The 25451-nt window shown below is 38.5% G+C and overlaps 1 long non-coding RNA gene across 1 annotated transcript; it reads left to right on the top strand.

The window, feature by feature from the left end:
* Positions 1-323: 323 nt before the first annotated feature.
* On the top strand, positions 324-24193 carry LOC113928757. The gene is made up of 3 exons (XR_003521958.1): positions 324-373; positions 5662-5746; positions 24114-24193. It is a non-coding gene; the product is annotated as an uncharacterized LOC113928757 (long non-coding RNA).
* The last annotated feature ends 1258 nt before the right edge of the window (positions 24194-25451 follow it).

Raw genomic sequence — 25451 nt, 5'->3', positions numbered from 1 at the left:
ATAAAATACCCAGTTTCAGAATGAGCATTTTCTATTTGTGCCTACTTTTATATCAATCTCTATTAATCTCTACCCAAAAATGTAATCACAGAATCATGTTTTATTATCTGATCCAATATCAGCTCTGATGATTGCTGATATCCTTTGGAAAACAACAGAAATGAACCTTTCAAATCAGTCTTACAGAAATTCCCAAATGTATGATCATTTTAAAGAGAATACTCTGACATATCTCATAACTTTATTTTAATTCTCAAGAAATCTATCTTCAGACTTTTATTTTGTAGTCAACATTCTGTGTTCTGATGTAGAGTGCTGAGAATATAAGAGATAATGAGTCTTGGGAACTGGAAATACGTAAAATGCTAGTAAGGTAAATTCATATATGACATGATGAAGAGAATATTTACCCAATAAATTATTACAATTAGCTTAAGATACATATAAAGTATAAAACTTCTTTAATTTGCTGCATTCTTCTTTGGCAAGAACTCAGTCATTTTGGATACTTTCTTTCTATAGGCCATTTTAAAGATTTTTTGGCTTTATTTTTCTCTCCACTAATTAGTCTTTTTATATCCAACAATATTTTGTAGGGTAACAAAGTGAGCTACTTTTCACGTTTGAAATTTCAACAACCAGGCCCAGAAAACTCAAGCTATTTGTCTTCAAACAGTTGCTGGGAAAAATTAGAACGCAGGTGATTTACTGTTTACACGCTATATCCTGCCAAATTCTGGATACAGATTTACAGAATGTGTGACAGAGAAATCCTTAAGTGTTGAGCAGTTCACTTTGAATTATAATTTTTTTGCTTGGGATTTGCATGTAATTTTTTTTTCAAATAAACATTATGAGAAATCTTACCTTCCTGACTTTTAGTGTGTGTATACATAGATATACATATATATTTATATATGTGTGTATATATGTAAATAAATATATTTATATATGTATATATTTATATGTAAATAAATATATATGTATATATGTATATATAAATCTTACCTTCCTGACTTTTAATGTGTGTGTATATATATGAAAATAAATATAAATCTATTTATATATGTATATATTTATTTATATGTAAATAAATATAAATATATTTATATATATGTATATGTATGTAGTATGTGTATATCTGGGTGAGTAAATAAGGCTAATAAGATTTATACTAAAGCTTTGGTTTTGAAAAAAAATTAAAAATACATCTTGCATTTCTTATTTCATCTCCCTTACTTTGATGATTAGTATACCCAAGTTACCCAAAATGACCAAGTATGTATGCACCCCAATATTCACTCAATGCAGTTTGCCACTGAATTTCATTCACTGCCTGAAGTTGAGAACTGTGTTTGGTAAAATGCCTAAGAACCTGTCCTCACATCTCATAGTGGCCACCCTCAGCAACCTGGCTAAAGTGACAGTTTACCTGGCAAACGTGTTTTCCAAAAGAATTATTAATTGTCAGACCCCTCTTCTGGTATTTTTTTGAGAATTGATGTACTTATGAGCACTAGGAATGACTGCTTTTTAAAATGAGGTGTATTAATCATATTAAGGTCAGATGCATATGTCCTCCTGACGATAGGCCCAGCAATATACAAATCCCCTTCCACACTCCACTCTGATAAAGTATTATTTTCTCAAGCCAGTGGCTGAGTATTACATTTACTCTTCAAGTCAGGTGAAAATGATGTATGTTTTCCTTTCTGGAAATTCCAAAATGTGGCTCTTTACTGTTTCTCATACATTTTATTTCATTTGTTGAAACAAGATGGAAGACCAGGTTTTAAGTGTTTTGTGAATTCCTCAAGAAGAAATCATCTTATGAAATGTGTATTTTATGCTTAAGGTAGCACTAAGATTTTTTTAGTGATTTAAGTGTTAGAAAGCTAATTGGGAAAGAACTACTAATTTGAGAACATTTACCTCTGGTAGAATATTAACAGTCATTGTTTAATCTTTAAGACTATAGCAAAAGTAGGTTTTACTTGAAACATGACAGTTCAACGTCACCTCCCAAGGCCCCAAGGCTATTTATTCGCTTGGTTATATAATATACTGAAAGACTTTTGACCAGAAATTATTAAAGTTTCATAAAGTTTCATCCCAACTGAAGACACTAAAAATAAATAGGTCATACCACGTTTAACCTTTATCCTTATATGAATAGAAAAAATTTAAAACCAGTTGGAATTGGCCTTTGTAGTCATTCTGTGATTGAGAAAATCAACTCAGGGTATAAAGTCCAATACATGTGCAATCATTCCCAGCTAAATGCCAGAGATGGAAACTCTTGCAATGAGAAATCAGGGCTATTTAGAATATTAATACTCCTTCCAGGATGCCTTATCAGAAGAGTGTGTCTATCATGTCAAACCTCAAAGAGTTCTTTCCAAGTGGAAGAGTCTCACTGGAATAGAGTAGTAGACTCACACTGATTCTGAACACGTAAGATTTCTTTTAATAAAAGTAATCCTGTACTTAACTTGCGGATACATAGAACCACAGTGTCAGAGCATTTCAGATTTTGTGCACTTAATTGAGCTGAGGAGTGATGTACATAGGATTTCAAAGCTTACATCCAGTGAACATTTTAAGTCGTGAACAGAAAAGTGGAAATAAGCCCAAAAACATTTTTTAAAATTTTTTATGTTTTATTTTAATTCCAGAAACACAAAAATACTTTAACTTAAAAAAAGAAGTGGAGAGAAAGAATTTTCTAAAGCGTGTCTTTTATCTTGCAGACTGGGTAAGAGGGAAGTGCTGTGAACCACTCCAGGAAAAGATACTTAAGCAGCACTGTGTTCATTTTCAATTAAAAACGCAATGATGGTACATCACTAGGTGACCAAGATTTGCCACAGAATCCTGGTGTGAGGTCAAGAGCTTCACAAAGCCCCATTTCTGTCATGGTGAGGAAAGCCTCACGCGATTACTGAAACAGAAGGATGAGCATATTAGCGTGGAATGGTTTAGACTTCTTGGTATCAGTTGGATCTGACTCTTGGCACATGGCCTCAAAAAAGTCTTACTTAAAAGTCTGTGGTATGCCTCTACAATTGCAGTGGTTTTAGAGTCTTCTCCAAGGCTCAGGGGTAGAATGGGCACAGCAACTCACAGCAACTTGGCTTTAAAGATGATATTTTTGAGGTGGGGGGGCAGGGGAGACTGGTGTAGGGGTTGGAGGGGAGGGGACTTTGGACAGGCAAAAAAGCAGCATGCATTTCTTTCTTAGAAGCCAAGGAAATCTTTCAGGTGGGGAATTTGCTGCTCTCAATGAAGGACCAGGCTTGTTTATTCTCCATTGAGAATTTCCCTTTTTGGAGGGCATGACCATCTAGGGTTTTAAATAAGAGATGCTGACACAGAATCCAAGAGCAAGCATAAATTTATCCATTCCTATGAGATCTATTTATTTTGTCTCTAGTATGATAACTTTTTTTTGCCAGAGGCATGGGGAGGTGAATAGATAAAGATGCGGGGAGAGTAGACTTTTCTCCTTAAAACCTCAAAGCTATTTGCATGGAAACTTCTAATGCTTTAATCAACTAATATTTATTAAGCCAGGGGCTTTTCATTCTTCACCTCACTGAATACTTACCAGTTATTCCATGGAAAGTTAGGGGTTAATATTCTCCTTTTATAGACGTGGACGCAGGCACTCAGTCAAATATAGGAACGTGCCCAAGATCACAGATATAGTTGGATCAGGATAGGATGCAAAAGTGGGATGCCAGACTATAAAGATGGGCCTTTCCTCTGATCTGCACTTCTGTCCCTACTGTCTTGAAGTCTTTCCACAAACCTGAGACGTACTCAAAGGTTTCTTGGGGGTGACATGGTTGGAGATCCCTCTAGCCTCAAGTCACCTGTCTATATGGAGCATGTGGGTGACATGGAACTTCTAAATTGATAGACAGATTTGGACAGAGGTTTGTTTAAGGTTTGGTATATTTGCAACTTGGCTGTTATTGTTCCTGATCATTGTCGAGCTCTTCAGAACCTGTTTTTACAGCAGTCTGTGAGGTTGGTGGCAATCATTCCAAGAGCAAAACACACCCATAGAAACGAAAAACGGGAACGTGGGATTATATGTTATAGATAACTATAAACACACTGGCTATCCAGGTCAGTGGATACTAGAAATGGAGTACACCTTGTGCCGATATCTTCTAGGCTTATAGGAAGACAGAATAATTTGAAACCTCAAGTGAAATAGTACTTTTTTTTTTTAATCAAGCCATTTTGGTTGGTGATCAGCACAATAAGCTGTCAAAAAGCATTACTACCTACTCTATATTTTAAATGTCCTATTATTCTCTTCTCTTCCAGATATAAGTGTGAAATGCAGTAAAGTGCTGAAGTTTGACTGTATTGACTATAGCCAGCATCAATCTTGCAAAATAAGCATCAGAACTCAAAAGACCTCATTAGAGTCAAGCATAAAGCCCAAGTATCCACTCTCCAACATTCATGAAACCGTATTTCATGCTTGCAATATAGGCACTTCAGAAAACTGCAAAGGCCAAACACTCTCTCTTTATCACTGTGATTAGACTTCCAAGTGTCAGTGACAATTAGCTCCTAAAATCCTCTAGCATTTATCCCTGAAGGAAAGAGCCAAGGACTTACATGGTGGAGAGAGGAAGGTGATGGGTGTCTCGGGGTGTTAGAGCCTGCATTGTGTCTTAGTGGCTGCACACAGGACTGGGACCAACGTTCTTTGGCTGGTGTGAAGGAAGGAAATTCAGAACTTCTGGCAGAAACCTGGGCTGGACAATGTTCACATCAGTTGCTATGTGTCATCCTCACTGATGTCAATTCAGATGAGGTCATTTAGGGATTCGGGGCAGGATTTGAAACCTGCCTTAAGCTTCAATCAAAGGGACTCAGAGATGGACAAAAAATGGGAAGGCAGAGAGAAAAACTTATGTTTTGGAGTTACTCAAAATCCTGATTCATTTATCTGCCCTTTTCTGCACGTGGATAAAATGTATTTTCTCTGTTAACACCCTACAAGAGAGTTTTATCATGCAGAGGGGATGCCTCAGGCATTAAAGTTTTGTGGTTTTGTTCTGTTTTTTTTGGTCTTTATGTACTCCCAAAAATGGTTTTGTGCTTTGGCGTGTCTTTCAAATACACACAAGTTGCAATCAGTGACTAATGTTTCACTATTATGACTATTACACTAGAAAATGTTCTCATGAATTGATCTGTCAAATAAGACAGCTTCTTGATCCTAGTTTGACATTTTTAAATAAAATTATCATGAAGATCAGCATGAATCTACTCAGTTCCAAGAATATGATGCTATAGTCCCAAGGAAAAGAGTCCCATTGGGTGATAAACTTCGTTTTTGGATTTTCTTTCAGACACCCACGTTAACATGCTTGTGGTTTTCTTGATTTTAAATTCATGATTTTAAAATCCTTCAAGATTTCTCAGCATGAATAGAATTACTTTGTCCCTTTTGGAGCTGAGTTTAAGCCAGTTAATGGTGTCTGCAGAGACGGTGGAAGAAAAATGGTTGGCCTGCCCCCATTTTGGCCATGCTGCCGTGATCACATTCAGGCCTAGCCTTCTCTGCAATATTGGGAATGAAGTGAATTTGTCTTCAGGGCTTCCCCTCTGACTACTTTTATCTTTCTTCTTCAGCCTTTGCTCTCTACAAAAACACCTGCCTTATACCTTCCTGGCCTTAATGTGATCAGCTGAGACAGCGTGAGAGGTTGCTTTAACTGTAAGTAGCTCTCTCTTTATATTGTAAGCATGGAAAGTCCCCCTCCTCTTCTCCTTGGCTGGGCATGTTTTAATTTCTGTAAAAATTGGGATTATTGGCCGAATCTACAACAAAGTAAAAACTAAGGGTATCCCCTGATTGGAGCTCCTCTTCCTATCCAGCCCTAACTTGGAACATGAGAAAGAGACACTGACTTCTGTGTTTCTCCTAAGAAAGAGACATCGTTTGTAATGTTGTTACAAATTAGTTGAATATTTTATCTCTGTGTTAATCCTTGCTTGAAAGTGACGCCCTGACGTCAGTTTCCAGAATACAGTTTTACAATTTATGTAGCTGTTTTATAATAAATGATGTATTAGAGTTAATTATATTTTAGATTACTGACTTTAATGCACTTTACAGTGTTATGTATTTAAAAATTTATCATTAAGCATTGTTTCCAAATCCTGACTCTCTGATCTGTCCACGTTCACTTGGCTATAACCTCCTCGAGATTAATGACTCTCTTCACTTCTGTCTTCCATACCTTTGGCTAGTTCCCCTCACAGAGAAGTGGATTCTAGGAAATACTGCTTCAAGTGTTAGAGAGACAGGCGTCAATCCATTCATGTTTCAAAAAGTTCTGTGATTTTGTCCTAAATCCCCCAGCAATCAACTGTGTATTGCAACAAATACCCAGCAGGAAGGGTTGTAGGCTTCAGCCTCTCCTAAGGCACTTGGCAGTCTGATCCCCATCATGCTCTGTAGTTGTGGCCACACTCAGATACAGTATACCAGAATCCAAGCTCTCTTTTGGGCAGCCTGTCAAGTGTAATATTAGATGTGGTGTTCTTCTGAAACTGTTCCAAAAAATAGAAATGGAAGGAAAACTTCCAAACTCGTTTTATGAGGCTACCATTACCTTGATCCCCAAACCAGACAAAGACCCCATCAAAAAGGAGAATTACAGACCCATATCCTTGAGGAACATGGATGCAAAACTTCTCACCAAAATACTAGCCAATAGGATCCAACAGTACATTAAAAGGATTATTCACCATGACCAAGTGGGATTTATCCCTGGGCTGCAAAGTTGGTTCAACATCCACAAAGCAATCAATGTGATACAATACATTAATAAAAGAAACAACAAGAACCATATGATGCTCTCAATAGATGCAGAAAAAGCATTTGACAAAGTACAGCATCCTTTCTTGTTCAAAACTCTTGAGTATAGGGATAGAGGGTACATACTTCAATATTATAAAAGCCATCTAGGAAAAACCCACAGCAAATATCATTCTCAATGGGGAAAAGCTGAGAGCTTTTCCCCTAAGGTCAGGAACATGGCAGTGATGTCCACTATCACCACTGCTATTCAACATAGTATTAGAAGTCCTAGCCACAGCAATCAGACAACAAAAAGAAATCAAAGGCATCCAAATCGGCAAAGAGGAAGTCAAACTCTCACTCTTTGCAGATGATATGATACTGTATGTGGAAAACCCAAAAGACTCCACCCCAAAGATGCTAGAACTCTTACAGGAATTCAGACAAGTGGCAGGATATAAAATCAATGCACAGAAATCAGTGGCATTCCTATACACCAACAACAAGACAGAAGAAAGAGAAATTAAGGAGTCGATCCCATTTACAATTGCACCCAAAACCATAAGATACCTAGGAATAAATCTAACCAAAGAGGCAAAGGATCTGTACTCAGAAAACTATAAAATACTCATGAAAGAAACTGAGGAAGACACAAAGAAATGGAAAAACGTTCCATGCTCATGGATTGGGAGAACCAACATTGTGAAGATGTCAATGCTACCTAGAGCAATCTACACATTCAATGCAATCCCCGTCAAAACACCATCCACTTTTTTTCAAAGAAATGGAACAAATAATCCTAAAATTTGTATGGAACCAGAAAAGACCCCGAATAGCCAGAGGAATGTTGAAAAAGAAAAGCAAAGCTGGCGGCATCACAATTCCGGACTTCCAGCTCTATTACAAAGCTGTCATCATCAAGACAGAATGGTACTGGCACAAAAACAGACACATCGATCAAATCAATGGAACAGGGGCACCTGGGTGGCTCAGTTGGTTAAGCGACTGCCTTCGGCTCGGGTCATGATCCTGGAGTCCCGGGATCGAGTCCCGCGTCAGGCTCCCTGCTCAGCAGGGAGTCTGCTTCTCCCTCTGACCCTCTTCTCTCTCGTGCTCTCTCTATCTCATTCTCTCTCTCAAATAAATAAAAATCTTTAATATAAAAAAAAAAAATCAATGGAACAGAATCGAGAGCCCAGAAATGGACCCTCAACTCTATGGTCAACTAATCTTCGACAAAGCAGGAAAGAATGTCCAATGGCAAAAAGACAGTCTCTTCAACAAATGAGTTGGGAAAATTGGACAGCCCCATGCAGAAGAATGAAACTGGACCATTTCCTTACACCACACACAAAAATAGACTCAAAATGGATGAAAAAGCTAAATGTGAGACAAGAGTCCATCAAAATCCTAAAGGAGAACACAGACAGCAACCTCTTCGACCTCAGCCGCAGCAACTTCTTCCTAGAAACATCGCCAAAGGCAAGGGAAGCAAGGGCAAATATGAACTATTGGGACTTCATCAAGATAAAAAGATTTTGCACAGCAAAAGAAACAGTCAACAAAACCAAAAGACAACTGACAGAATGGGAGAAGATATTTGCAAATGACATATCAGATAAAGGGCTAGTATCCAAAATCTATAAACTCAACACCCAAAGAACAAATAATCCAATCAAGAAATGGGCAGAAGACATGAACAGACATTTTCCAAAGAAGACATCCAAATGGCCAACAGACACATGAAAAAGTGCTCAACATCGCTCGGCCTCAGGGAAATCCAAATCAAAACCTCAATGAGATACCACCTCACACCCGTCAGAATGGCTAAAATGAACAAGTCAGGAAATGACACATGTTGGTGGGAATGCGGAGAAAGGGGAACCCTCCTACACTGTTGGTGGGAATGCAAGCTGGTGCAACCACTCTGGAAAACAGTATGGAGGTTCCTCAAAAAGTTGTAAATAGAGCTACCATACAACCCAAGAATTGCACTACTGGGTATTTACCCCAAAGATACAAATGTAGGGATCTGAAGGGGTACATGCACCCTAATGTTTATAGCAGCAATGTCCACAATAGCCAAACTATGGAAAGAGCCAAGATGTCCATTGACAGATGAATGGATAAAGAATATGTGGTGTATACACACACACACACACACACACACATATATATATACACATACACACACACACACACACACACACACACACACACACACACACACACACACTGGAATATTATGCAGCCATCAAAAGGAATGAAATCTTGCCATTTGCAATGACGTGGATGGAACTGGAGGGTATTATGCTGAGCGAAAGAAATCAATCAATCAGAGAAAGACATGTATCATATGACCTCACTGATATGAGGAATTCTTAATCTCTGGAAACAAACTGAGGGTTGCTGGAGTGGTGGGGGGTGGGAGGGAGGGGGTGGCTGGGTGATAGACATTGGGGAGGGTATGTGCTATGGTGAGTGCTGGGAATTGTGTAAGACTGTTGAATCACAGACCTGTACCTCTGAAACAAATAATACATTATATGTTAAAAAAAAAAAAAGAAGATAACAGGAATGGAAAAATGAAGGGGGGGAAATCGGAGGGGGAGATGAACCATGAGAGACTATGGACTCTGAGAAACACACTGAGGGTTCTAGAGGGGAGGGGTGTGGGGGGAGGGGTTAGTCTGGTGGTGGGTATTAAAGAGGGCATGTACTGCACAGAGCAGTGGATGCTATATGCAAACAACGAATCATGGAACACTACATCAAAAACTAATGGTGTAATGTATGGTGATTAACATAACATAATAAAAAATTAAATTAAAAAAAGATGTGGTGTGTATAAACACACACATATATACACACATACAGTGGAGTATTACTAAGCCATCAAAAAGGATGAAATCTTACCATTTACATCAACGTGGATGGAACTGGAGGGTATTATGCTGAGTGAAATAAGTCAATCAGAGAAAGATAATTATCACATGGTTTCACTCATGTGGAATATATGAAAAAGGGCAGAGGATTGTAGGAGAAGGGAGGGAAAACTGAATGGGAAGTCATCAGAGAGAGAAAAACCACGAGAGACTCTTAACTACAGGAAACAAACTGCGGGTTGCTGGAGGAGAGGGGTGGGGGGGATGGTGTAATTGGGTGATGGGCAGTAAGGAGGGCACGTGATGTGATGAGCACCGGGCGTTATATGAAACTGATAAATCATTGAACACTACATTTGAAACTAATGATGTACTATAAGTTGGCTAATTGCATTTAAATTTAAAAAAAAAATGAAAGAAAAAAAAGAAGGGATTCCTTGGTGAGAAAGAAAGGACATCTTGTAAGTCTTTACAAGAGGGGCTAGGTAGGGAGTATCAGATCAGCATTTCCATGTACGTATGTATGTCTTATGTATTTCAGTTTACCCAGACTTCAGTACAGAGCCTGACACCCAGAAGGTGTCTAATTCATTTCACAGAATAAATAGATGAATGAAAAAGTACCCTTGACACTTCATTCTTACCATGTTTTTTGTGTCTGTTCTTCCTGCATGTGCTCTTTGAATATTTTTTTTTCTTCCAGAAATGGCTATCCTTTCTCCTAAGCTTCTCCAGGCATCCCCTCCCTCCCTCTGTGTTCAGTACTTCTCTCTATGCTGACTCAAGCTGCACCCTATGCTCATCACTGACATGCATTCCATCACTGAATTCTGAGGAATTAGATTATAACCTACTTAATAATCACGTCTGAAATGAATGAAATTAGGGCCCTGATGAAAATCCAAAGTATTGACCAATCAGTTAGGTGTATCAACACACAAAGGCTTTATGCCATCAGCTTTGGCTGTTAAGGAGACTCCATTCTGCATCCTATTTTTCGGAAAAGTTGTGAAGACCTAAGTGTCCTGGCTGAAGAGCCTCTGCAAAATCTGGGTAGCAGTGCAAATACTTGTCCTCACACTGTATTGCCTAACATCCACCTCGCGAACCCCACCCCCACAACTCCCAATGCTATTACCAAACTTTCTAGTCTTCAAAGCATGGCTATGTAAGGGTTAAATGACCCTCTTCCCCAAGCAGGGTGTTGGTCTCAGTGAATAGGACTTTGCCACCACCTGCATCTGCACTGGGGTGCCCCTTCAGGTATAAGGTCCTCTCCAGTGTGTGTACTTAGTCTCAATGCTACAAGCACAGGCTCTCTGGAGCTGGCAAAACCACCATATCACAGCTCTGTTAGTTGCTTGGTATATGATCAGGGGTTAGTTTAATGCCTACTTAGCTGGGTTGTGGTGAAGAGAAAATGAGATGATTTTTTAAAAATATCTAGCCCCGTGTGAAACACAGAGTAGATACTCAATTTATGATAGCTAATTTTACCACCATCACTATGGCAATATACTCCTCCCACAAACTTACTGTAGTCCCAAAGCAAACATGCTGTTACATTCACACCCTCCATTATTCTCAATGAGATCCTTTTTTTTCCTGAGAAACACAACTGACTCTTTCCATCCCCACTGCCAGTTCTTCCTCTCAGAGTCTCGTTGCTATCCCATGGACTCTCTGATAACGCTCCCTTCTCCCAGTCTTCCTTACTGTGCTTCATTTTCCACAAGGCTGGAAGAATTTGTTCCTAAAAATAAACCTTATTAGCACATTTCTTTGCTTTACGTCTTTTGATTGGCTCCCTATTGCCTAGTTAAAGTGCTTTATTTATTCTAAGTCTCCTCCAAGACTTTTATTTCCTAATATGAATCATGAATCTCTAAGATGGGGTTATATGTCAGTTTTACTAATGCATTTTTCCACTGAAAACTTTTTTTTTCAACAGAGCATTTTTGGGAAACTATTTCACAGGAGTCCACAGGGCAAGGCTGGCCTCCAGTCAAGTTCAAACCCCTAAGCACAAACACACCCCACTTTTCTAATCTCAGCATCTTCCTGCTTCATACTTACTTTTTGTTCCAAATCTACTGTTTTCCAATAACATGCTTTGTAGTTTCGTCCTTCCTTTGCAGATAATACGATTGGCCCCTGAAACAGTCTCCTCAAATCTTTCCCCACACTTCTCCATATGCTCAACTTGGTGACCTACTGATTCTTTAAGAAACAGCTCAAATGTTATTTCCTGTGAGGCTTTTTTATTCTTCTGTCTCCCGAGCCATGTGGGTACTTTGGGAGTTTAAAAGGAAGCATAAACTATGTTCATATCTCTCTTATATTTATCACAGTGCTATGTGAAAGTCAGTCTCCCTCATTAAAAATAAACTCCATATGGGCAAGCATGTCCATGCTTCACTCTCTTTGGAGATTCTTTTCTAGTTTACTGTCTAACATATATATAGAAAGAGCGATGGGGTGTAATGAATGTTTACTAAAATATTTGCTAAATACGCCACAGAATGGCATTTCTCTCTTTCTCTCTCACACACATGTGCACAGGCACACAAAAACACACAAACTGTCACCAAATGATGTGGTTAATAATTTCTATCTTCAATAAAGCCTGCCTTTACCTCAGAGGCCCATGAACTTTTGGAAATCCCTGATTTCTCTGTTCCCAATCATACACATCCTATAAACTCTAATCCTTAAGGACCATGATCTCTCCAAACTCACTGTAGAATATTCTGCTTAACAAGGGCACGGCTGTTACATTTTGTGCCAAAGTCAATAATAGAGCATTCCCAACAGACATTTAAAGTTCTTCTAGAGACCCCTCAGAGGCAGCTCCTATGCAAAAATACAAGAGGAAACTCAGATCGGTTCTCTGCAAACCCACTTTGTCATTATTTATCAATGATTCTCAAACCAATGCCCACTCCTATCTCAGACTGACACTCGATAATGGTTTCAATAGAAGAGCAGCTGTTTCACATTATATGCCTCTCTGTGAACAGCACCCAGGTACTGCCATTCCCATTGTTTTGTGAATGTGCTAGAGAAATCGCAGGTTGCCAAAGACAGCATCCACATGGTTCCTTGAAACAACGCCCCAGACAAAAAAGGAAAGAAAAAAATCCCTCACAGATTGCAATGTGTACAGTTTTGGCTGTTTTGCACATCCTCTGCAGCTGTGCATTCATGATGCTATATTTAAGCAAAAATCTGTGTAAGAACTAGTCACTAGGAGATAGAAGTTTGGCGGCCATTTTAAGGATTTGGCTGTCATGGTTGTCAAGATTCTCTATCTCCAACCAGAACGAGCTCTGCCTGTCTTCTCATCAACCAGAAGTAGGATGTGAATACCTCCTGGAATTTAATCTTTTCCATATATTGTAAGACTTGCTCAAAAATTAGCAAGCCCTCATTATTTTCTTTGTGAAAGTTATCACTGTCACTTTGTGCCTGTTCTTTAGAGTCATGACTGTCAAAAGTTGTGACTTTTAAATAGTCATGAGAAGAGAAACCTTTGAAAAGGCTCTCAACCCAATACATCTTTTCTTACACCCCTCCTTCCTTACTCTAAGGAAAATGAGAGTAAAATCATAATTAATGGGGAGATGGTTGCTCAATTGAAATGTACAAGACCAATTGCTTTTCAGCAGGCTGCAAATGCAACTTTAAGAGGCACCAACAATTTCTCATTGTCAGACAGAAGAAATACTTAGACAAACTCTGCCTAACAAAGAAAGGAAGTAAAATACCCCATGGATTCATCTATTGATGAAGAAAAAATATGAAACATAATGACTACTGGAAGAGGAAAAAAATTCTTTGGGTTGTTATAAAATGCCTTGTTTTCAAAGATATGTAAAAGCAAGCACTTGAGCACCCTTAAATAAGTCTCGTATTTAGAAGTCAGGGAAATCTCCAGGATAGGAAAAGCAAAATTACATTAGTTAATCTCAAAATGCTTGGCCTTCTCAAGGAAGTTACTATAATGTGCCAACAAATTTCAGCAGATCCATTTACATCTTCTCTGAAAAATACTATCATCTTTTTCCAGAAACCTGTAAAGCTTAGATGTGTCTAAATCTTATTTGCCAGTTACATACTTCAAATATTTGTATATTCCTGAAAAAAAAAAAGATGGTCATTAAATTTCAGGTCTTTCTTATGTATGTTGAGTATTTGAGCTTATTTTAAAAATTCTACCTAACTATTTCCCAAAACTCAGTTTGGAACAACAACTTGCCTCCAATTTGCTTATGTCTATCATTCAAATTCTAGTTTGGAGTTCTAAGAGTTATTCCTTTTTTTTCCCCCCAAGTGAATTAGGAGGAAACTTGGGTACTTTTACTTTTAACATTTATTTATTTATTTCAGAGAGAGAGCGCGAGAGTGCATGCATGAGCTGAGGGTAGGGGCAGAGGGAAAAGGAGAGGATCTCAAGCAGATTCCACACAGCATGGCACCCAATGTGGGGCTCAATTCCAAGACCCTGAGATCATGACCTGAGCTGAAGCTGGATGCTTAATCAACAGAGCCACCCAGATGCCCCAAAAGTTAGGTATTGATAGGTAACAAAAATGTGTGAATTTGTGTGACTATGATAAGATTCAATACCATTTTTTTAGCATTTTATTTTATTTATCATGATAAGGGTATTCTTTAATCCCCATCTCATATTTCCCCCCAAGTCCCTACCCACCTCCCTTCGAGGTGGCAACTCTCAGTTGTTCTTGTTAACAGTCTGTTTCTTGGCTACGAGTTACTCTTTCCCTGAAATTTCCCATCACCACTTTGATACATAATGAACTAGTTTAGAAGAAGTTAATCTGTGCTAGACTCATGTCCCCTCAAATATTATTCTTCATATTTAATGTTACTTTTTATTTTATTTATTTTTTTATTATGTTATGTTAATCACCATACATTACACCATTAGTTTTTGATGCAGTGTTCCATGATTCATTGTTTGCGTACAACACCCAGTGCTCCATGCAGAACGTGCCCTCTTTAATACCCATCACCAGGCTAACCCATCCCCCCACCCTCCTCCCCTCTAGAACCCTCAGTTTGTTTCTCAGAGTCCACAGTCTCTCATGGTTCGTCTCCCCCTCCGACTTACTCCCCTGCATTCTTCCCCTCCTGCTACCTTCTTCTTCTTTTTTTTTTAACATATAATGTATTATTTGTTTCAGAGGTACAGGTCTGTGATTCAACAGTCTTGCACAATTCACAGCGCTCACCATAGCACATACCCTCCCCAATGTCTATCACCCAGCCACCCCCTCCCTCCCACCCCCCACCAATCCAGCAATACTCAGTTTGTTTCCTGAGATTAAGAATTCCTCATATCAGTGAGGTCATGTGATACACGTCTTTTTTAATGTTTCTTTTTAAAAATTGACTTTTTTATATTAAAATAGTTTTAGATTTACAGAAAAGTCGTGAACCTGATAAAGAGTGTTCCCGTATATCCCCTTCCAGTTTCCTCTATAATAATCATCTTACATAGGTACAGTAATTTGGTCAAAATTTATGAGCCAAAATTGATATACCATTATTAACTAAAGTTAATACTTTATTCAGATTTTCTTACTTTTCACCTAGTGCCCTTTTTCTGTTCTGGGGTCCCAACCAGGGTACCCATTGCATTTGGTCATCCTGTCTCCTTAAGCTCCTCTAGACTGAGACAATTTCTCAGACTTGCTTTATTTTTGATGACCTTGACAATTCTGAAGGAGTACTAACGAGGTATTTTGCAGAATATCCCTCAACTGGGTTATATCTGTATCTTTCTCATGATTAGACTGGGTTTTGGGGAGGAAGGCCACAGAGATAAAAGTCCATTCCTAGCACATCAATGGTACACGACACAACGACCTTGACCATTTGGCTGAGGTAGTGTTTGCAGATATCTCCACTTTACGGTCACTCTTTCCCCTTTATATAACATACTTTTGGAAAGGAAATCACTAGGTGCAGCTCATACTTAAGGAATGGTGAATTATGCTCTATCTCCTTGAGGGTGTAGTATCTACATAATTTATTTGAAATTCATCTGTGCTGGAAGTTTGTGTATTCTCTACCATTAATTTAAATACAAAACTATTCTGCATGATACTGGAGTAGCGGATACTTGGCACTGTGAATTTGTGAAAATCCATAACACTTTATTACATAAAGAGTGACTCTTAATCTATGCAATTAAAAAAATCATTTAGGGGGGCGCCTGGGTGGCTCAGTCGTTAAGCGTCTGCCTTCAGCTCAGGTCATGATCCCAGGGTCCTGGGATCGAGCCCCGCATCGGGCTCTCTGCTCCGCGGGGAGTCTGCTTCTCCCTCTCCCATCTCCCCCTGCTTGTGTTCCCTCTCTCACTGTGTCTCTGTCAAATAAATAAATAAAATCTTAAAAAAAAAAATCATTTAGGAGGCCAGAGGATCCTAGGATGGAACGAATACTATGCTACATATGTATACTAAAACAAGTAAATGGATGGCTGATGGTAGAAGGCAGGTTTCTCACTGTTGGAGTGGGAGGTTCCAGACAAGCAAGAGAAGAAGGCTACATACAATGTTCCTTGTAGTAATGAACCAGAGTTGAAGTCATTAATATGACTTTATGTGTCCAGCTTAATTTAGATACAGATGTATATAAACAGAAATATTTATAGATATGTGAGTTAGCGTACACACAAAATATTTCTTGCTTTGTCTGCAGACAGGGGCCATGAGAATGATACCTGTCACAACTATTACCAAGATCTTGGTTTCTAATGCCATTCTCCAATGAAAGAGCCAGGGTTCTAGGAGAAAAGGATGATCGTAGTTCTGGGGCAGAAATACACAAGATGAATCTGGGGTCACTTATAGTGCCAGAAAGTAAGCAAGTCCTCAAAACAAAATCACAAAAATGGGAGTCTGTCAAAGATGGAGATAAACACAGATGCCTCCTGAAAGAGCTCCCAATGGCCAAAGCTGAAAACACAGCAAAAATATAATTACGTGATTATGCATTTCTTTACTAAATGCAACTTTACCAATGAGTCTTTCTAAATGAGTTACACTGTTCTGTGTTCTCCATGATTCCTAGAACTGGAGTTATAAGCAAATGTTCTGCAATCAGACTCACCAGTTTTAGTTATGGCTTCAGTTCTTATGCATCACCCAGGTCAAATTCCTTAATCTCTCAGTATTTCAATTTTCTCATCAAAATGTTGAATAATGAGAAAATATATGAAATGCTAGCCTACAGTGCTGGGCACATTATAAATACTCAGTAAATAGGAGCTATCATTAAAAGTTTGCAGTATACACTCCGTAAAAGCTCTTTTCATTGCCTAAAGGACATGTTATCTCTTCAGAATTCTGTGAGCTACATTTTCAAACTAGATAGAATTCATTGTACAGAAATGAAATTATTTGCTAAAATTCATTTACACACAAAAAATGTCATTTTTGGAAATTTACAATCCCCACTAATTTCTAGATAAGCTCTGAAATAGTTTCTATGACTTCCTTTGATTTTTATAAATGATTAAATTGTATATTTGGTTTTAATATGGTTGGTTATTCTAAATGTAGCAATTTGGCTTTGGGCTATTATTATCTAGTGTCACAAATGAGCAATTCTGTTATTTCTGTGAAAATTTCAGTTAGAATGCTTGTTTGACGTCGGGTAGATAAAATAATTGAAAATTGACTGAAATTTAAAGCCACAAACCAGTTGTGTTAAACTTGGCTGAAGCTGGACTTCGTTAGACATCCTAACATAGCCAAAATGTCACTGAGTGAGAGTGATTTGTTGGTGATTTGAGTGATTTGTTGGTGATGTGAGTGATTTGAGTGATTTGTTGGTGATTTGAACCCTCATGGGGCCAGTGCCTCTGGGAAGAGGGAAGAGGCACTGGCCCCATGAGGGTTCAAATCACCCTCCCAAGGTCCAAAACACCCACTCTTCTTGTTCACATGCCATAAAATGTATTTTTAACTTAAACGAAGTGTTAAGCAAGCACCCTGTTTTAGACCATCCAAACTCAGAGTGCCAACCCTAATTCCTCCTTAAAGAAATTCTGGAAATGTTTCTGGTGTCAATAGCAACATTTCTGCTACACAAGGTTGGACTAAATCATAAACTCGCTACTGTAAACATAGATATTAACATATTTAACCTAGATGTTAAGCTAATACCAAGTTGCTTTGCATATAATCAATTTGATGTCACAGCCTCACATTGAGGTCTTCCTCCTTCCATTTCTAGGGTAATGCTAATTCCTTTATTTTATTTTGTTAAAGATTTTATTTATTTATTTGACAGAGAGAGAGAGAGAGAGAGAGAGAGCACAAGATGGGGAGCAGAAAGGGAGAAGCAGGCTCCCCGCTGAGCAGGGAGCCCAATGCGGAGCTTGATCCCAGGCCCCTGGGACCCTGACCTGAGCCAGAAGCAGACGCTTAACCGACGGAGCCACCCAGGTTCCCCAATGCTACTTCCTTTAAATTCTAACTGAGGTCGTATTTTTGCACTGGTGTGGGCCTCCTTGGAGCAGGAGAACAGAAAAATTCACATCTAATGCCCTGAGCTTTGTAAAGAGCCTCAGAACCAGGGAGGCCATCTGACGGGCTGCTAATATATGGATAGTCCAGAGTGAATCCAAATTATCATTGTAGAAAGTGTGTCACAGGGGCAGTGTGGGTTCTAACCATCTTTCAATAATTAGAGAATCTATGGCTTGTCACCGAAGCCTTCTCGGTACTTAGTGATACCTGATTCTTCAAGTTTGCTTTAATTCACGGGGTCTGAAAAAAATGTTGTATTCTTGATTTGTTGCACAAATGTATCCTTTGTCTTAATCCAGTGATTGATCTCAAGTAAATTGAGATCTCGGACTTAATCTTTGACCAAGCTGAAAGCTCAGCGAGGTGGGGGATGCTGTGTCTCCTAAAATATAATGTGATGCCTGACATAGACTAGATATTTAACAAGTGTATGTTAAAATCACATAGTTTCTTCAGGCAGGTCATAAAGTGTGTGGCTGAAGAGTCAAATCTGACTCTCAAATTTGAAATTCAGGCTATTTGAGGATTTCACTTCACTCTGTCTTTGTATTTCACTCCTTCCCAAGAAAGTAGAGAAAAATAAAATAGACAATCAAGGTTTGTAATCTTCACTAGGACTATGATAAAGTGTATTAATCAATCCCTTATCTTCTGAGTGATTTTAAATATAAGCAAGGAGGAAGAAACTAGAAATAATGAGATGTAAGCTGTGAGTATAAGTGGTTTTCTAGACGACTGGGTGGAGAGGGACAAGCAATAACTATAAATCAACTCAGCAATTACAAGTGATTCCAAGCTGGGGAGCAGAGCATCACTGAATCTGTTTCAGGGAGGCTTGCATCTTTTACTTTCTGTTCTATAAGCAAAGGATGGTTTTGCTGATGTAAGGCTTGTTCAGGGAAGAAATCTTACATATTTGTCTTCATCCTCAGAGTATCTATCATACACTTTTCCTGGGGAATAGTAAACCATACATGTAAAATCTGGCCCTGCATTTCACAGATAGTGGGAAGTTTCCTGACACTCACAGCTCTGTAATCTTACTTATTGTAAACATTCCCCAGGAGCACTGCACACATGAACTATTTCTGGAGGTCCCTGAATGTCTCCATAACATATGCCTGGCCCTTCTCTGATCCGTTTCTGCACACTGATGTAAAAATTCATCTTCTACAACCATTTCACAAAGGTAGGTTCTGCTTTAAAAACACACACAAACAAAATTTACTCATCCTCTACTGCCTACAGAATAAAGTTAATCTGCTTAGCTTTGTGCTCATGGCTTCACATAGATTCGGAGTCACACAGATCTTAGCTCCAATTCTGACTCTGCATTGACTACATACCCTGTACGTGCAGTCATAACCGCCCCCACCCCCGTTCCCAGTCTCAGGGTCCTCACTACTTATGGCTCAGCACCTAACACAGAAGTAACTCTAAAAAACTATAACCAGGGGCACATGGGTGGCTCAGTCAGTTAAGCTTCTGCCTTCCGCTCAGGTCATGATCCCAGGGTCCCAGGATTGAGCCCCGCATTGGGCTCCCTGCTCAGCGGGGGGCCTGCTTCTCCCTCTTCCTCTGCCTGCCTGCCTGTCTGCCTACTTGTGATCTCTCTCTGTCAAATAAATAAATAAAATCTTAAAAAAACTATAACCATTTCTGTTTTTCTTTTTTAAATGCATATCATTATTCTGCAAGCTCACCCAAACACTCTTACTTACACTATCATTTACTGTAACCCTATAAGATCACTATTTAGTTTTCTCAGCACCTGACACATAATTAACTCTAAAAAACTATAACCATTTCTGTTTTACTTTTTTAAATGCATATCATTATTCTGCAGTCTCACCCAAATACTCCTATACTACCGTTTACTGTAACCCTATATGCTCACTAGTTTTCTCACTGATTTATTGTCCATTTTACTTTAAGTCTCTATTTCATTCATACTGTTACCTCCTGATCATATGTAAATATGAGTATTTCTGCGTGAGCAAAGATGTGATGATATGTGGTAACATTCACCTAATTTAACGGTGTTGAGACAAAAAAAGAAAGTGGCTATTGACCACTGAACAAATATGAGCAAGAGCATGTGAAACAGATCTCAGAGATGACTGACACCAGGGCCATGAAGATCACGGGGGTGCTCTCTGGCTCCTGAGTCTGCCTCATTAACACCACCAATTCCATGACTCGGGAATAGGGACAGTCACAGGCAGCTCCAAGGTTCTCACCTCACCTTTGCCACATGGGAGGAAAGAGTTCTTCTTTTTAGCTTATTCAAGATGTCACAGAGAAAAGCTCTGACTGATTCCCATGCGCCCAATCCTAAACCCATGACTCTATTCTACAGAATAGGCCACAATGAAGGTCTCAACATGACTCAGGCATCCTGACTCCATGTGGCAGGAAAAAGAGAGGTTATCTAAGGAAATGGCTGTTGTCTCAGGAGCTACAAATTATAGTGGGGAGAGGGAGCGAACAAATTCTACAAAAGAGTGCCCTCTTTCAAAATAAGGGCTGGGTACGTAGGGGAGGAGAAAGTACAACTCATGGATTATCCACGAGTCAATTATAAATGTAACCACAACTATCCATTGGAGCAGACTGACAGTGTTTTATTTTGGTAGGGTGCATAGGTAACTCCAGAGAGCCTTATTTGAATGAGCTTATGTCATTCTCATTCTAGAATTAAGTCAAACATTTGGATTTGGGGTTATTTTTTAAGCCCACAGGGTTCAAGTTTGGGTTCTAGACTAAGTTGTTTAATTTCTATGTCAGCAATAAGAAATATCGAGGAATATTAAGATTTCCTACAGCATCTACTGCCTACATACTAGATTATATTCATGGATATGCTTTACATGGTTATGTTTTACCTTAGGCATTTAGTCATCAAGATATATTCTGTCAATCTATTATATAAATAATGACTGATTTTCTGCTCCTCAAATCAGCTTAGTATCTGTTGCCACTCATTTTCAATCAATTATCCAATGTAAACAGTTTGAAATTATGATTTTCTTAGGGATCCTCAAATAACTGACATTTATTATTAATCACTCAGAAAAAAATTGTGATTAAAAAAGAGTGCTGCTTAACACATTTAAAAAGAAATGAGACTTGAATTATCAATGTGTTAATGTCACTAATCAAGATTAGAAGTGATCATATTAGCATGTATGTGTGTCAGCCAACATCAGAATAATTCAGGTGGAAAAGGGCGAAGAGTCCCTATGGGGCCAGGGCCAACCTTAGAAGAGAATGGAAAACTGAAGAAAGCTTTGGTAGACAGCCTCTAAAACGAACCCCCCCACACACCAGTGCCCCACTGTCTCATTCTATACTTCCAGTATTGATGCCTATATATAATCTTTTCCCCTTGAATGTGGGCTAGATTTACTGATTTACTTCTAACTAACAGAACTTGGTAGAAAACGTATGATGCCACTTCTTAAGTTATAAAAAGACTATGACTTCCATCTTGGGTGATTTCATTTCTTTTTCCCTCTCTTTTTCCTTCTTCCCCTGTTCATTCTTCCCCCTTCTCCCCCACTCTCCTCTTCACAAGTTTTCATGCCATGAGGATTCTCATCGAGCCTACGATGGGACTCAGGTCCTGGTTACAACCATGGAGGCTTACAAACAGATTGCCCTTGCTCAGTCAAACCCTGTGCTGCGGTCACAAACCCTGCCAACAGCCTGACTGCAACTTCATCAAAGCTTGAGCCAGAGGCTCCCAGCTAAGTCACATCGAGATTCTTGAACCACAAAAACTGTGAGACAGAAAATATTTGTTGTTTTAGGCTGATAAGTTTGGGGATAATTTGTTACACAGCAGTAGATAACCCATATAACAACAGCAGTGCAAGTTCTGATTGCTTACTATGCATTGTACTACAGCCTCCAACAGAGAAAAAAACACAACAATAACAAAACTTTATGAATTAAAGCCATCCTAGGAATCTCCCTCTTGGAACCATCCCCTCTATCAGTTATCTTTTCCCACTGAGAGCCAACCTTGCTGCTCAGACAAGAATAAAGCCATTAGCTCAGGGCTATGACTTAACATATGACCTTAGCTTCTCTGGTCTCTACTTTGGAGACAAATTGGTAAAAGTACAAAATTTTCAAAAACGTTTTTCATGCCAGCACTGATTAGTACCATGCAAGTGAAAGAAATTAGTGAAATAAAGAAAATAGCACATCCATTATTCTTTCAGTCCTAGAACTAATATATTTGCTTTTGTTTTTGACATAATTATAATCACATTCGCCATTTAACTTTGTATTCTGCTGCATATGTATTAACATTATAGTCTTCAGCTTTCCATGTTAATATACAAACTTTTTGATAATTTTTAAAGAGAGCAACACAGGGTGCCTCAGTGGCTCAGTTGGTTAAGCATCTGCCTTTGGCTCAGATCATGATCTCAGAGTCCCAGGACTGGACAAGTCCCGCATAGGGCTCCCTGCTCAGTGGTGAGTCTGCTTCTCCCTCTGACCTTCCCTCTGCCCTTCACCCTGCTTTATGCTCTCTCTCGCTCACTCTTTCACTCTCTCAAAAAAATAAAATCTTTAAAAAAAGAGCAACACAATGTATTGATGTTAATCACAGTTTTCATAATAATTTCTAAGTTTAGACATAATAAAAAAGTAAGATAGTTCAAACTTCTTAGTATGGAAATGAATATTTATAAACCTAATTCCTTTTAAAAGATTTTTTTCTATTTCTTCCTTACTTTAGATTGACAAAGTGAAATTCTGGGTCAAAAGATACAAATCATCTTTTAGTAACATTTATCATGTTTTTTAGAGGTAAAATAACCCATCTTCCTCTCAACTGTAATTCCTATTTTCTTCATAATCAATTGAGGTGATTCAATGTAACTTAAAAGATCATGTCTTTCCAAAGATCCCTAGGGGACCATTTAAAAAATTGTTAAAGGTCTTAGAACAATTTTAGAGACATAGTATTGCAGATAAGAAGTGTTATCACAATGTGTGGGTTCTTCTTACAAGTCTGTCACTTTATTATTTCTAGTTCACTGACAGCTCTTCAAAAACTATTCTCTGGAGTTGTAGCTAAAATCCCACTTTGGCTATTTTCAACAAATATATCAGTGAACTAATAAATCCAGGAGGTTTCATTTATTAAGACAGAGCAAAAAGACTTTCCCATAATTTTAGGAGAAAAAGGTGCTCAGGAGACCTTATTCTATCAAAATATTTCCATCTAGGACTTCCACGCTTCCCTTAATTTCTCCCAGATTATATGTTAGGTTTACTGGGGTATCATTTACTTATAATAAAATTTGTCCTTTCTTTAGTATACAGCTCAATGAGACCTGACAATTATATTGTCCTATTTCTGCTTCTGAAAGGAAAATTTAGAATATTTTCACCACTCCAAAAAGTTTCCTTTTCACAGTTATAAATTCCCTTATAAGTTCCTTTATAACCATCCTTTGTACATAAGTTCCCCTCCTCTCACACAGCCCCTGGCAACCAGTGATCTGATTTCTTCCAGAATGTTGAATGAATAGAATCATGTTGCTTTTGTATCTAGTTTCTTACCCTCAGCTTTGTGTTTTGAGATTCAAATATTTGGTTGAATGTATCAGGAGTTTCCTCCTTTTGATTGCTGGGGATTATTCCACTATATGGATATAACACAATTTTATATCCATTTACCACCCAGTTGACATTTTGGCCTTTTCTAATTCATGGATGTTGTGAATAAAATTGCCATAAATATTCAAGTGTTTGTCTGTGGGTAAGCATACTTTTCTTTTCTTTCTTTCTTTCTTTTTTTTTTTTTAGGAGACTCCATGCCCAACATGGGGCTTGAACTCATAACCCTGAGATGCAGAGTCATCTGCTGTATGAACTGAGCCAGCCATGCAACCCTGGGTAGGCATAATTTTTCATTTCTCTTGGGTATATTTAGGTGTGAGAATGTTAAATCTTGTGGAAAGCACTGTTTATACTTACAAGAAGTGGTAAAAAATTCTCCTCCATTATCTCTTTAAACATTTATTCTACCTGGTTCTTCTCTTCTCCCTTTAGGACTCCAATTATTCTTGTGTTAGACTGTTTGATACTGCCAACAAGTATTAATTACTCCATTCTATGTTGTATTTCCACTCTGGTCATTTTCCTTCCTTTCCATTGGATCATTTTAATTGGCTGGCCATCAAAGTCAGTACTTCTTTATCCTTTTGTGCTTCGTCAGCCCATAAGGTCATTGAAAAAATTACTCATCTATCTCTAACTTATAACATTTCTATTTGATTTTTAGAACTTTCATTTTTGTGCTGAAATTGTCCATTTGTTCTTGCATGTTTTCTAGCTTTCCCATTATTTCAGATTATTTACTAACTTTTTGAATAATTCCAAGCAAGGGGTTTTCTTCAGGTCTGCTTCTAACTTCTTTGTCATTTAATAGTGGGTCTCAATTTTTTTTAAATTTGAACTCTGTCTATTGCATGTGGAAGGACAGTAGACACTTAAGTCAATAGCATTGAAACCTAAAAATGAGTATCCCTCTTCCATCAGGCTGTTCAAGTACGTATGGGGATTAAACTGGTCAGTAGCTAAACTGAGTTTGTATTTTTGGTTGCTAGATTTACTTTCAGTGCATCAAACTTCAGCAGTGACCTATTGTTACTTCATTTAGTTTGGTTCCTGGAGTGCCCCTATGGTTGACCGACTCGGAGTTCTTACTGTACCCTCAGCTTCTAGGGGGTGCTTCATACCTGAGCCCTTGGTATAAAAATATTTCCTACTCCTCCCCCAGCAGCTTAAAGCTGGATGGGTCTGGGAAGAGAATAGGATTCTTTGCCTGTCTGACACCAAGAAGGCTCTCACTCACATCTCACTCACATCTTCTGCTCTACCCCCAGTCTTTCTTATGAACCCATATATAGGCCTGCAGAAAAGAGTCGGTCCCCGTCCCCCCACCAGCTTGAATCTGAGGCTTTCAAGGATTAAATTTGTCATCACTAAGTCTGTAAGAACCCTTAATGTTTAGCTGTTTTCTCCCTTCCTATTTTCAGGGAGACCTAAACTTCTATATCTAAGGTTCATGTAACTTGTCTCTCCAAAGAAGGTCTCACCCTCTTTGAAATTCAGTTCTTCTGGTTACCTTATGACCTCCAT

The sequence above is a fragment of the Zalophus californianus genome, chromosome 5, assembly GCF_009762305.2.
Source record: "Zalophus californianus isolate mZalCal1 chromosome 5, mZalCal1.pri.v2, whole genome shotgun sequence".
NCBI lineage: Eukaryota > Metazoa > Chordata > Mammalia > Carnivora > Otariidae > Zalophus > Zalophus californianus.
This window is presented reverse-complemented; position numbering and strand designations above follow the sequence as displayed.